This window comes from Ailuropoda melanoleuca, chromosome 9 (assembly GCF_002007445.2).
Source record: "Ailuropoda melanoleuca isolate Jingjing chromosome 9, ASM200744v2, whole genome shotgun sequence".
Lineage (NCBI taxonomy): Eukaryota > Metazoa > Chordata > Mammalia > Carnivora > Ursidae > Ailuropoda > Ailuropoda melanoleuca.
Genome location: NC_048226.1, coordinates 1,307,522 through 1,320,470, shown reverse-complemented (window position 1 = coordinate 1,320,470; position 12,949 = coordinate 1,307,522). Strand labels below are relative to the sequence as shown.

The 12,949-nt window shown below is 40.7% G+C and overlaps 1 protein-coding gene across 2 annotated transcripts in view; it reads right to left on the bottom strand.

The window, feature by feature from the left end:
- The window catches only part of ZFAND6 (zinc finger AN1-type containing 6), a 64,106-nt gene that overhangs the window by 33,129 nt on the left and 18,028 nt on the right, over nucleotides 1-12,949 (bottom strand). The window contains exon 1 of one of the 2 annotated variants that reach the window (XM_011224783.3): nucleotides 2,951-3,101. The exons of the other annotated variant lie outside the window; for it this stretch is intronic. The gene's annotated coding sequence lies outside the window, so the exon portion shown is untranslated. Of the gene's footprint in view, nucleotides 1-2,950; nucleotides 3,102-12,949 lie in introns of those variants that run through there. 2 annotated transcript variants of the gene reach the window in all.

Here is a 12,949-nt window from a genome sequence, read left to right as displayed (position 1 = left end):
TTATCTGTCCAAATGCGCTCTGCTCCTTGATTGGAATCTAGTAAGCAATGAGTTCTTGTACAACACAGAACCACGTTTCTACGTCCTGGTATAGCCCCTAAGTCCTGCACTATTTCTAAACACACAGTAAAGAGTGACGGTCAGGCTGAAACCCAGATGGCTCCTGGCCTTGAGCAGGGCCGTCCCCAAGAGAGAAAACTCCCTCACAGTAAAGCTGCCAACTGACACCTAGTCCTTCTTGGGAGACTTTAGATTCACGTGCCACCCATAACACCACCACTCTTTCCAAGGCGCTTCTGGATCAGAAAGCACTCCGCAGCATCTAAACATGAAAAATGGCTCACTTTAGTCACTACACACAGAACTCAATACTTGGAACACTGCTTGACCCCCTCACTGTTCATCTGTGCCTTTATTGTAAAAGGGTTGTAATGACTTTTCTAAACTGCCTAAAAATCACTTTACCTAAAACCCACAGAAAATATACCTAACCTTCACCAAGATTTTTACAAGACATATTTTTGTTTCCTTTCCTCTTTCTTTGTGGACTTATATCTGATGCAAGAGCCAATTTTTGTGCCCCAGACAAGTTAAGAGTTGTGGGTTGAGAAACGTCCTGTTTAATGTGACTGCACTACCTACATTCAAATCCAATGACCTTGAAAACCCACTAGCCACGCAGGGTTACCGAGAATTTGAAACGGGGCTAGTATACCCAGTCGACCAGGAACAGAAGCGCAGGAGAGAAGGATTTCTGCTCTGCTACAAGGGAAATGTCTCCCGTGAGACCTACCTGAAAATACCTTACTTTGTGGTTTCCAAACTCTTAATCCTAAAGCCTTTAAAATCTACTCCTCTGAGGATGTGGACTACACCACTTAGTATTCCTCTTCGTATTGAAGAAAAAACAAAAGCTTAATAGTAACAATATTTTGCAAGTACTAATGACTCACTCACACAAGAGCCCGTATCAAATTATAATGTCTGCTTTCCAGTTACAGGCACTGAGGCACAGGAAGGTTTTTAACCCCTTGCTCAATAAAACATGCTGTGTAAAGGGACAGAGTTGGCACCTGAGCCCACACAGCCCGACTCTACTGCCTGAGTACTTAACCGGGTCACATGGCCTTCGACAGCCAAGGAGCTCAAGGTTAAGGCGTGCTGCAAAACACAACAGTACAGGTGAAGACGCAATTACGCTGTGGGCAAAACTCAGTCACAGAAGTGGGTGCAGATCAGTGAGAGGGTGACATGGTGGGGTGCAGGGTGAGCAGGGCAGAGGCGCGAGCCCACGGGGCGGTGTAGACAGGCAGCCAGCACGCACTTCCTGGCCGGCATGGTTCATTCGTTTCTTAGCACTGTCCTCTACCTGCGTGGCACCAGAGGAACACAGAACACAGAGAATCAGCTCAGAGACATGGAAGGAGAACCAGAACCTGGGGACCAATCGACCACCATGCACTTCCCCTCTAAATCCTCTACAGCTAGAGAAGCTTCTCTTTCCTGCTGTGGGTCCTTTCTGCCCAATCATCTTAAAAATCAACGTTTCATTAGAATATCCTACAGGCTTCCTGCACCTCAAGTTTTCTTTACTTGGGGCACTAATCTAGAAAGAGGGGAGGGAAGAGTGTTCGGAATGCCATAAACAGAGCGTGGGAGTGCTGTGAACAGAACGGCAGGCCTCGGTTCTGCCCGTGAGGTGCCACATGGCTCTAACTGGAGAGTTAAAGCTCCTACTACAGGCCTTAGTGCTTCAGGAAAGTGCACCTTATCACCACTACACAAGGAGATTCAATAGCTTCTCTTTAGAGCTACTGAAAGATTAGGAAGGAGATCGCCTCTGGAGAGTCGCACACTGGAACCTTGACTTCTCCACTACTTTGGAATGTAGCCACATATCCTTCATCTCAGCCCCATGCCCTCTGACCACTTTCAAAAGAATACCCACACTCGGGGCGTGCTCCTCATGGGCTTCCTAAAGGCCTTCTCATTCACGGATTCTAAAGACCGTCAACTTTGACTTTCCTTCTGCTAAGACATTTGCAACGTGAAAGTAAATTCATCTTCATGCAAACACCATTCCATGTGTCCCTGAACAGTTAATAAGATTTTATAAATTTTTATCGATATGCTCATCATTTTGCTCACAGCAATGTCTTGTATTTTAATCACCTCATCTATATGCATCCTGTATTCTTCTAAGGGGGGAAATCATTCAAGAGTCTTACTCCTAAATCAATGTAGGAAAAAACCCCATACAAAACAAAAACAAAATCAAAACCAGGGGAGATCAGGGGGAAAAAAAAAAAATCAGCCCCACCCCTGCTGGCCTCAAGTTGATTACTAAGGCAGTAACTTTTAGTAAAAGAAAAAGAAAAGAATTTTTTTCCTCAACAGGTACTTAGATTATCAAAGCACTTTTAAAACATAAAGTTGGCAGGTTTAAAACAGTGCATTTAGGGAACAAGATTTTATTTATTTGGAAGTATATGCTCTCTCTGGTTAAGCAGAGTGTTTAAAAATTATGAAATTTAATTGTAATTTAAATTACGAAATTATTCCCAAGAGCAAATTCCTATATTAATACGTAACATCATATTCCCAAAATACATTTTTATGGTTGTTTGGTAAAAATATTAATATAAAAAGGCTGAAATCAACTGCAATCTTAAGAATTATAACCTGCTTCACTGTGAGATTAGTAATGCAAATTCTAATGCTTAAAGTAATTCTGAAGAAAAGATGTATCCTCACTAATGATATTTAGTTTTGGTTTTTCTCAAAAATATTTTATAAATAAAAATCTACCACCCACTCCACCCTCAGCAGCCTACCCACCAGAAAAAAAACAGACCCTAAGAAATGTGTCACCATGCTGATGAGTGCATCTTCAGGCACCTGAGATGGAACTATCCCCAGTGACCTAGGGCTACAGGTTAAGTCTACTCACACAGTTGAGGTTGATGGGCAAACAGCTGTCCTGTATCTTGAGACACACATTAGCCTCCTGCCTTCCCTAGCCTCATAAGCAGCTACTTAGAGTTTGAGTTTTATGCAAGAAAACATTGTAAAGCCTTCAGTGTTTTACTGCAGCACACTTCTGATTCATTCCTGTAACACATTTAACACGAAACAGAGTTGAGACAGTTAAAATTGTGTACATATTAATTGTCTAAAATTTTAAGGAATGCTTTCACTATTATAGCTACATAAAAAGCATTATTGAGGTAAAATTAATAAAAATATTTCACTTGGTACTTGACACCAATGTATAATACAGCAATATGTAACCTTACCAGATAGATTTCTCTTCACCTGGCCCCAGGCTAGGTTAGCAAGAATCACTTTCTAAATAACCATTTATATACCCAAAATAAGCAAAACTAGGTATTTTTCTGCTTCTCTAAAGTTTATTTAGCACAAACAGCCAGAATTAAAGAACAGCTTTTACAAACAGATAGTCAACGGGGATGACTTCGGTGTCCCCAAGAATACCCCTTGGGACCCTCCTGGGTAGGGAGAATGAGATCCTTGGTCCTGCTTCAATAGAAGTAAGAGCCAGGTTTCTGACATTCATTATGAAAGTTTATAGCACATTTACCCACAGATTCAAATTTCTATAGCAGGATTATTACTACAGATTTATCAAGCATTAGAAGGCTTGTCTGCATCCAATCAAAATGTCCTAGAATGTGCGGTAACTACTTTCCCTACATGTATCACATGGGCCTCAAATTTCTACAAAAAATTTTAGGAAATACTTTAGCACTTCACAAAGTAAACTTACTATTTATAACAGCAGCATGGTTTAGAAATACCATGAGAATTAACATCCCAATACTCAAATTTCACTAATTCTTAAAGTATTACTTAACACTGAAATAAGCTACTGCACATTTGCTTTGCTATAGAAGACAAATGTTTATTTATATTCTACTTATACTGTGCCTATAAATGATTTAAGAAATAATCCAAGCCTCATAAAAGCTGTAACTTGATGGAGTAACTTTCACACAAGTTGAAGTATTTGCCCAAGAGTCTCCCTCTGCTACCGTAGAACTTAAACTGTCTGAATGAGCCTACCGTCAAACAGGACGGCTAACAAATGAATGGTACCAACTTGGGCTGTAAAACAGAAGTCTGCTTTCTGTACAATAACAGTAATGAACACCTGATGAGTGAGGACGGTGTAACAGGCCCCATCCTGACAATTTTACATGCATGCTTAATCCTCGTTCCACCCTAAAAGGTGGGTGCAATGATTACCAACTCTATAGATTATGGAACTGAAGAGTCTGGAGATGCTAGAAACTTGTTTAAGATCACAGAGCTAGGGGCGCCTGGGTGGCTCAGTCGTTAAGCGTCTGCCTTCGGCCCAGGGCATGATCCCAGGGTCCTGGGATCGACTCCCGCATCAGGCTCCCGGGATCGACTCCCGCATCAGGCTCCCTATTCCGCTGGGAGCCTGCTTCTTCCTCTCCCACTCCCCCTGCTTGTGTTCCCTCTCTCGCTGGCTGTCTTCTCTCTGTCAAATAAATACATAAAACCTTAAAAAAAAAAAAAAAGGATCACAGAGCTAATAGGAGGCAGAGATGGGCCTTGAATCTAGATTTATTGGTCTCCAAAGCCTGGTTACAGGCATCAAGCTAGATTAAAGGCACCAGCAGTCCAGTGTCCTGATGAACCACACCCAGAATGAGAACCGGACGTGGTTCCCCATGGGAAGGCACTAATGAATGAGTGCCATCATGCAACCAACAGGATGGCTACAAAGTCAGGAAAGCCATCTCACATAAGAAACAACTGTGAGTAACCTAGAGAAAAGACATTTTGAAGGGCTGTTCAAGAGGAAAAAAGAGCAGGCTTAACTCATGTGGTGCAAAAGCACAGAATTTGAAACGGTGTGACCAAGTCTCAGAAGACAAGTTCCAGCTAAATAACAAGACACTTTCTGATGCTAAGGAATCCAACAGCTGGAACAGACTCCCTCCTACATTACTGAGTCTGTGCAATTCAATACTTGAACCTCAACTACCACAGTAATAACAGATTCAACCAAAATGACCAAAGCATGATGAAATTCCTCGTGAATGCAGGTTTAACAGGGAATTGTGTATATGAGTCTCAAAGTTACTTCCCCACACACTGCTTATTACAAAAGGAAAAATAATAATCCCTTAAGTGGAAGAACCTGGCACACACCACACCAACCAAAAGATCACAAGTGAGCATCACTGATGATGGGACAGATGGACATGCTGCCTCCTGGCGCGATGCACGGAGCAGCACAGGTCGCTGGCGGCACATCCCTGCCAACACTGCAGCTCCTAAATTTAATCCCAAGGACACAGGAGACAACCCAGACTGAGGGATTCTGTGAATGCACGGTCACTCTTCAAATAATGCCGATGTCCGAAAAGACAGAGAAAGGCAAAGGAAGTGCTCCTGACTCAGGGACAATAAAGAAGCATGATAACTAAATGCAGTAGGTGATTCTGGGCTGGATCCTGGACTGGAGGAAAATTAAGGAAGGAAGGACATGTTGGGAAAAATGAGAAATCCAAAGTGGACTGTATTAGAGAATTCTATTAGACCAGTGTTAAATTTCCTTTATTTGATAACTGAACTATCTTTGAAAATACAAGAAGGGCCTCGTCAAAACATGTAAATATTACATGGTAAAGGGACAGGATGCACACAACTTACAGTCACACAGTTCAGAAAAAAGTAATACGGAGAGGTTAAGAGTGAGTGTGGCAAAGGGTTAACCGTGGGCAAATCTTGCCAAGGGGTATATGGGAATTATTTATATTATCAATGTAACTTTCTATAAATGTGAAATGATTTCAAAATAAAACCTGAGAAAAATAAATATTTGAAGCTGATGTCCTAAGGATTCTGAATACCTAACAAGTGGATCATTTTCCCAATCTGATCTCCATATACTCAAAGTCCAATCCAACAGCGATCTTAAGTCATCTTTGATACCTATGTGGTGACTTATAATAGTGCTCTGGTTTAAAACATCCAATGCTGAGTGCCGAATGACACGTGCCATTCCGCACGATGACAAGGTGTGACTCCGTGGATCTGAGTCAAGTGCATGTCTACCTCCTCCCAACCTTGTTACCCTGCTGCAACCTTCCCCAAGCCACACTGCAGTTAGAGAAACAGACCTCTCACGCTGAACGACTGCTATTCTTCAACTGGGAATAGAGCAGAAGGGGTGCCTCCTGGCTAAAAACTCCAAGTTAAGTTAATTTCTGCTTATGCCAGGCAGCAAAGCAGAATCAAACAGGAGACGAGTGATCGACAACATGCAAGGAAAACAGTAAAACAAACGTCCCTCCCCAAACAAATAAAACTTGATAATGCCAATAAAAAGCTGACAAAGCACACATTCACTACAGAGCACCTGGAAAAGACAGGCTAACAGAATGTTAATAACTGAGAAGCTAGCCCCCAAATTGGTAATACACAAAAATTTTAGTGGCATGAAGTCATAAAATAAAGAGGTAGGAAAAAAAGAGAGAAAACAGCGAGGGGGAGCATGAAGAAAGTGTGAGAATGGCCCCACATGAACACACTGCTAACACCCAGCTCGCCTTCTCCCCAGTGTGTTCGCGTATTTTCCCTCCACGTGTTCACTACGGTTTAGTCCTCTCTTGTCCTCTAGCTCACGGACTGGAGGGTGCTTGTGAGACTAACAGCTGTAGGCGCACGGCTCTGACTACAGTACAACAATTTGCATCTTATACCCACATTCCTTTCTTTTTCTTGCTTTTCAAGAGGCATAGAACAATGGTCTCTCTATTAGGAAAAATCTCACAAACAATTTACTTTGGAAAGGAGTGGAATGATAGCACATATCACTAGCTCCTAGTCTAACAAAGGCGGCAGGAATTGGAGGGGTCGATAACCAGCAAATTAGAAAGTCAAGGCTGAACAAAGATGACCTGGGAAGAAGGGATGAATTTTAGTCTCTTACACTCAATATACTCTCCATCAGGTATGAACACCCTGTGGCACAATACTTACTGTATTTTAGCTAATTCCAGATCAGCTCTGTTACAGAGCTGTGGCCTTCTTCGGGCAGGTTCTCTGTCAGACTAATCTCTGTAACCCCACAGCCAACACTACCTTGTTTAAAGAATGCCTCACTGCAAACAGGCAAAGGTACTTTATCCTGACCCCATCCCTGTGTTTGATCCCATTTTCTCAGGCAGCACGTTTTCAAATTCTCTGCCCACCGGATCTATGCACTCGCTTACTAAATCTTCCTCCGATCTCAAGTCAAACTCCAGTCTCTGAATGCTGCAGGTTGATGCCCTTTTAATAAAAGAATCAGAATAATCCACCTTGTGAAAGTTGACTAACTCAAACCTAAAATTTAAATCAATTTTGAACCCAAAATCCCTAATTTAAGAAATATGGGATGTGAGCGGCACCTGGGTGGCACAGTCAGTTGAGCATCTGACTCCTGATTTTAGCTTGGGTCATGATCTTGGGGTCATGAGAGCTCAGCTCAAAGTCTGCTTGAGATTCTCCTTCCCCCCCCCCCCCCAAAAAAACGAATCTCAAAAAAAAAAAAAAAAGAAAGAAAGAAACATGGAATGTGTAGATGGACATTTGTATGCATACATATATATCTGCGAGGGCAGGAAGCAAGTTTTCAGGCATTCCTTGCTTCTCGATCAACTCTTACCTACACTGCCAAGGAGATTATAACATACATTTTTTAGTAAATATAGACACTTCATTAGTCATTAAGTCAGACCAACACAGTCTGCACCTGAATTTCAAAAAAACCCCTCACCCACACATATATATGTGTGTGTACATATATAAAATCATAAACCTTTACCTGTAGAGTCTTATGTAGACCCCTCTCAGACCATACTATGTAGGTCCCAACTCTGAGAGAGGAGGTGCTGTAGAAAGAAATAAAAAAAGGCTCCAAAAAATAAAACTTAGTATGAGATAGAAATACCAAGGGGTAGGGGACAGGAAGCACTGCAAAACAGCCATGGTTCAACAAGCCTATTCAAAATTTAGCTTATTCTTACAAGCGAGTTTTAAATAAGGAATAACATTTAAGAAGAGGTTTTATAGTTGAGATTAAAGGTAAGTAGCTTTTTTCGGGGAAAGGGAGAAGATAAGGAATATAACAAAAGTATAAAGAATAACAGAATAAGAGCTGACAATTCAACTTTTTCCCTATGACAAATTTTATCCTTTTGGTCTCATACAGGTTTTTCTGTCTTCCCTCCCAAAACTAAGAGACAGAGACTGACATTTTAACTAGAGCAAAGTTCTGACCGCTAGGTTTCTACACACATATGCACACAAAGGCTTGTACTCAAATGTTCACAGTGGCCTTTTTTATGACAGCCAAGCACTGGAAACAGTCTAGATAGCCATCCAATGGGGAACAGACAAATTGTGACACATCCACACAATGGAATACTTTTTAGCAATAAAAAGAAGTGAAGAACTGATGAACACACCTCACACGGGTGAGTCTCTAGACCACTATGCTAAGTTCGAGAAAGACACAAAGGACCAGATAATGTGTGATGCAAATCATAGGAAATGCTAGAAATAGCCACCAGACAGAGTGGAGGGACCAGGGGTGGGAGAGGAGGCTAACTCCAAGGGGACACAAGGACACTCTCTGGGTAACAGAAATGCTCCACATCATGATCGTTACGGTGCTGGTTTAAATACATTCATTTGTCATAACTAAAACTGCGCACTTCAAATTAGTAAGTTTTATGGTAAGCAAATGTACATCAATAGAGCTGATTTCTTAAAATAATGAAATAGGACAAAAGAAACAGCCATTCTGATTGAAGATTTGAGTGAGTCGTAGCAATGTGAGGTACAAGTTTACAAGTTCAAGTCCCACCAAGAGGAGCCACAAAACTGACCAGTTCAAGTTCGTGAAAGTATCTATGTATTACTAAGTAATTATTTCATTTTTTTATACCTTAAAATAACTTTCTAAATAATTGTCCTCATTTAGATGTAAGCAGAGAAACAAACTTTCCCTTTCTTACCTTTGTTCTCTATCCAGTTCATCTCAGTACCTTGAAAATGATTTGGTACCTTGAATAAGATCAACTTGGACTGCTTCTCATTTAGTTTTTACTTTAATGTTAAAGTAAGCTCTACACAGGTCGCCTGGCCGGCTCAGTCGGTGGAGCATCTGAGTCCTGATCTCAGGTCAGGTCATGAGTTCATACCCGCATTAGGCTCTACACTGGGTGTGGAGCCTACTTAAAGAAATAAATAAAATAAAATAAAATAAAATGAATGAATGAATGAATGAAAAATAAAGTAAGCTCTACCCCCAACATGGGGGGGGTGGCATGAACTCACGACCCTGAGATTGAGAGTCACATGCTCCACTGACAGAGCCAGCCAGGCACCCCTGGGATTGCTTTATAAATAATACACATTATTTTACAACCAGCATATGCATGAATAGGAGCTTGAACAAGTTCACCATCAATTTTTAAAGCTGGGGGAGGAAGCTTATAATTCTAACAAATTCTACTAAATATTATTTCCTGGTCCTAGATTTTCAAGTATGACTGACATGAATTTATTGCATTTCGACAAAAGATACCCCCCAAATAAAGGGAACAGAGCTCACTGCTTTCATCAGGAATTGCTTCTGAACGTTTACTGATTCTTCAGAAAATACAGAGAAAGCAGTTTCCTCATACTGCCTTGCTCAATCCTTAAAGTTATGTTACAAAATAATTCAGGCTCCTGAAGAGTTTTCAATTTCTCAAATCAAAGCTTCCATTTTTCTGAGAAAGAAAGAAAGAAAAAGATCTTTCTCTTGAAAAGATCAGTAACCAGTATTCAAATATAAAACCTAAAGATAAACTTATAGTAAACTGGGTAATTTGAGCCAAGAGAATTCTTCAGGAACTTAAGAATTTAAAAGTATTTTTAAGGAAAATTATAATTCATTTCAAACATTTTAACTTTTTACCACAAAGTTCAAATGCCCAAAATAATAGCTACTTTTTGTGAGCAGCCTTTCATTTTAAACAATTTTCCTCCATTCTCTTAGTACAATGGTCATACCAATATTACCAAGATACGATACTCCCAGATGTACTCATGCATCTGCTGACTCTGCAGGGCTGTGAGGGTGAAACAATACAGACACAAACCCAGCCTCAGAGAGTTAGGGGGGGTTCTTTCCACTTACAAGTCTGAATAAATTGGTACTACCCACTCAATAAAAAACGTTATTACTGAATAATTACTGTTCTAATTATTTATTTTTAAAGATTTTATTTATTTATCTGACACAGGGTGAGCGAGCACAAGCAGGGGGAGCAGCAGAGGAAGAGGGAGCAGCACACTCCCCACTAAGCAGGGAGCCCGAAGCGGCACTGGATCCCAGGACCCCAGGATCATGATCTGAGCCAAAGGCAGACACTCAACCGACTGAGCCACCCAGGCCACCCCTCAATAACTGATGCTTTAAATACCATTTTTAGTTTATTATATTCTGTTCAATACAGAGTTGTTTTAAAAGTTTCCAACAACCATGAAAACTTTTTTCCCTACAAATCTTTTCATTAATCCCAGTTAATAATTACCGTGCATATAATACCATATGTTGCAAGTGAGAGAAATATATGGAGAAAAGTAAATGCAAAAACAGCACTGCTAAGAAACACAGCACATGATAATACATAAGTCACTTTCCTAATCAAAGTTAAACCACGTAATTCGCCCCATTACAATCTGGTAACACTAAATGTTAGAAGCCATCTGTCTTGCTCACCACTGTACTTCTAATACCTGACACATGTGCATTAAACTGGTATTCCAGGCACTCAAATGTTTATATAATGGGTTAACACGTGACTTGCATTTTATCCACACCAAAAACAAACCCTGATCCTCTTACAGACCAACCAGAGGCAATTCAATCTCCAGGTAAAAACCAAATTACCAGCCTTTTTCATTTTAATGTTTAGGATCAATCAGGGAATGCTTGAACAATGAACACACCAATCTGATTTAAATTAGCAACTTTCCTCCTTCCAGGCCATTAGATAGTCAGTAGATTAATCTACAGCAATCTAAAACTCTGCAGCCAGATGAGGAGTCTGTGTGTTCAAGGCTTTCTAATTTATCTCCATTCTCTTCAGGAATTCAACACCACCCACGGGTCACCGTATACAAGTATAACCCATGTGGTAGTCTCTTTCACCTCATTAAAATACCTACATGTATACTCTTCACCTCTACTGCTAAAGGACGTGCCAGTAACTTGACTAATTTTCAAGTCTCCCTTGACTAGAAACAAAAGTTGAACAAAAGCAGAAGCGTATTAGGTTCAGAGCTATTTAAGAGGAGTAGACCCCAGAATCTGCACTGATAGTGGTTTCCACATCACACAGAGATCATCTTGATAACTTTCAGTTCCTATATTAGTGATCCCTGACTTAAAATTGTTAAGCAGGCCTGAATCAGTCTTTCCAAGATCAGACTTTTCTGTTTCGAGGTGTGGTTATAAAACACAAAATAAACTCCTCAGCACCATAGTCTGAAGCCGTTTAGCATTCAGCTGAAAACTTTCTACTTCAACAATAGGTCCTGTAATAGCTCCTTGGTCTTAAATCTTAAAAAGTCCAACTGGTTCCAGCTCTGGCCTCAGTATATTGCTAGGAAGTTAAAGTCCCAATGACCTGGCTTTAAGTCAGCCAAAACCAAAGACCAAGGAGAGTAGGATTCAAAATTTCAAGAGAAAACCAGGTTTAAAAGAGTTCTCCTGAACTGATCTCTAAACACGGATTTCCCTATATAACCTTTACATTAGTGATTCTCAAATACATGGATTAACAACATCAGAAAATCACAAATTCGTAGGTCCTAGCCCACACGTACTGAACCAGTTTCTGGAGACTTGAGACCAAGCATGAGCACTCTAACAAGCTTCCAAGAGACTCTTAGATTCAATTTTGAGAGCCACTACTTTAGACACATACTGGGAAGTATTCTTTTAGCACCGAACACAGCAAATACATATTTGTAGCTGAGATGAAAATGGGTTTCAAACCACTGTAAAGCTGGTAACTTTAGGATAATTTTGGTCAACTAAAATTAGGTCAAAAGAAGCATCTCATAAGTAATCTGTCAAAAAACAATGGTTTCCCACTATAAACTCTGGAGAACCACTATTTAAAATTTAAGGAAGTGCCTTCCGTTGGCTGGACATAAGCAAACGTGGTCTGTAATTAACCACAGTAGCTGGCAGGGAACAAGTGATTTTACCTCTCCATCCTTCAGTAACAGACATGCTAACCATCATAAGAATGGTATTGGTAGACATCTGCTAATCAGAATTTGGGGCAAAATTTTTAGTAAAACTTTGGGGAGATGGAGGTTCAAGCACACAGGAGGAATTTTTCAATATGGTATGTCCTGAACTGAAACAATACTCTGCTTGCAGGGTGATGATGGGCCATTTTATATGCTTTCCTCTGAAGTGCTGGAAAGGCGCTGTGGCCGAGCAGGAGAGGAGCACAGGCACTTCCAATTTCAGGATTACAGAATAAAACAGTTTCTCTCCTACTCATGCAGTATCAAGAAGACAAGAGGCAGGAATACAAACTCTGTCTTCAATGAAACAGGAGACAACTGTAACCCTGAACCACAATCCATTTACGACCACAGTGAGTGAGTGAAGGCCTGGCAGATGAATTACGGAGGGAGGAAAAGCCAACTGGCCAAAAGCAATGGGATCAATACAACATAAGCCATTTGCCCTGGGGGAGAAACCTGGAAGTTGTTAGAAAAACAAAAATTTGTATCAAGAAAATTTAGATCTCCCCTCTGCTCACCAACCCCACTCCTACACAGAAGAGCTCAAATTGCAAACAAAGGCAAAACAGTGCATGTAACTAGAAGGATG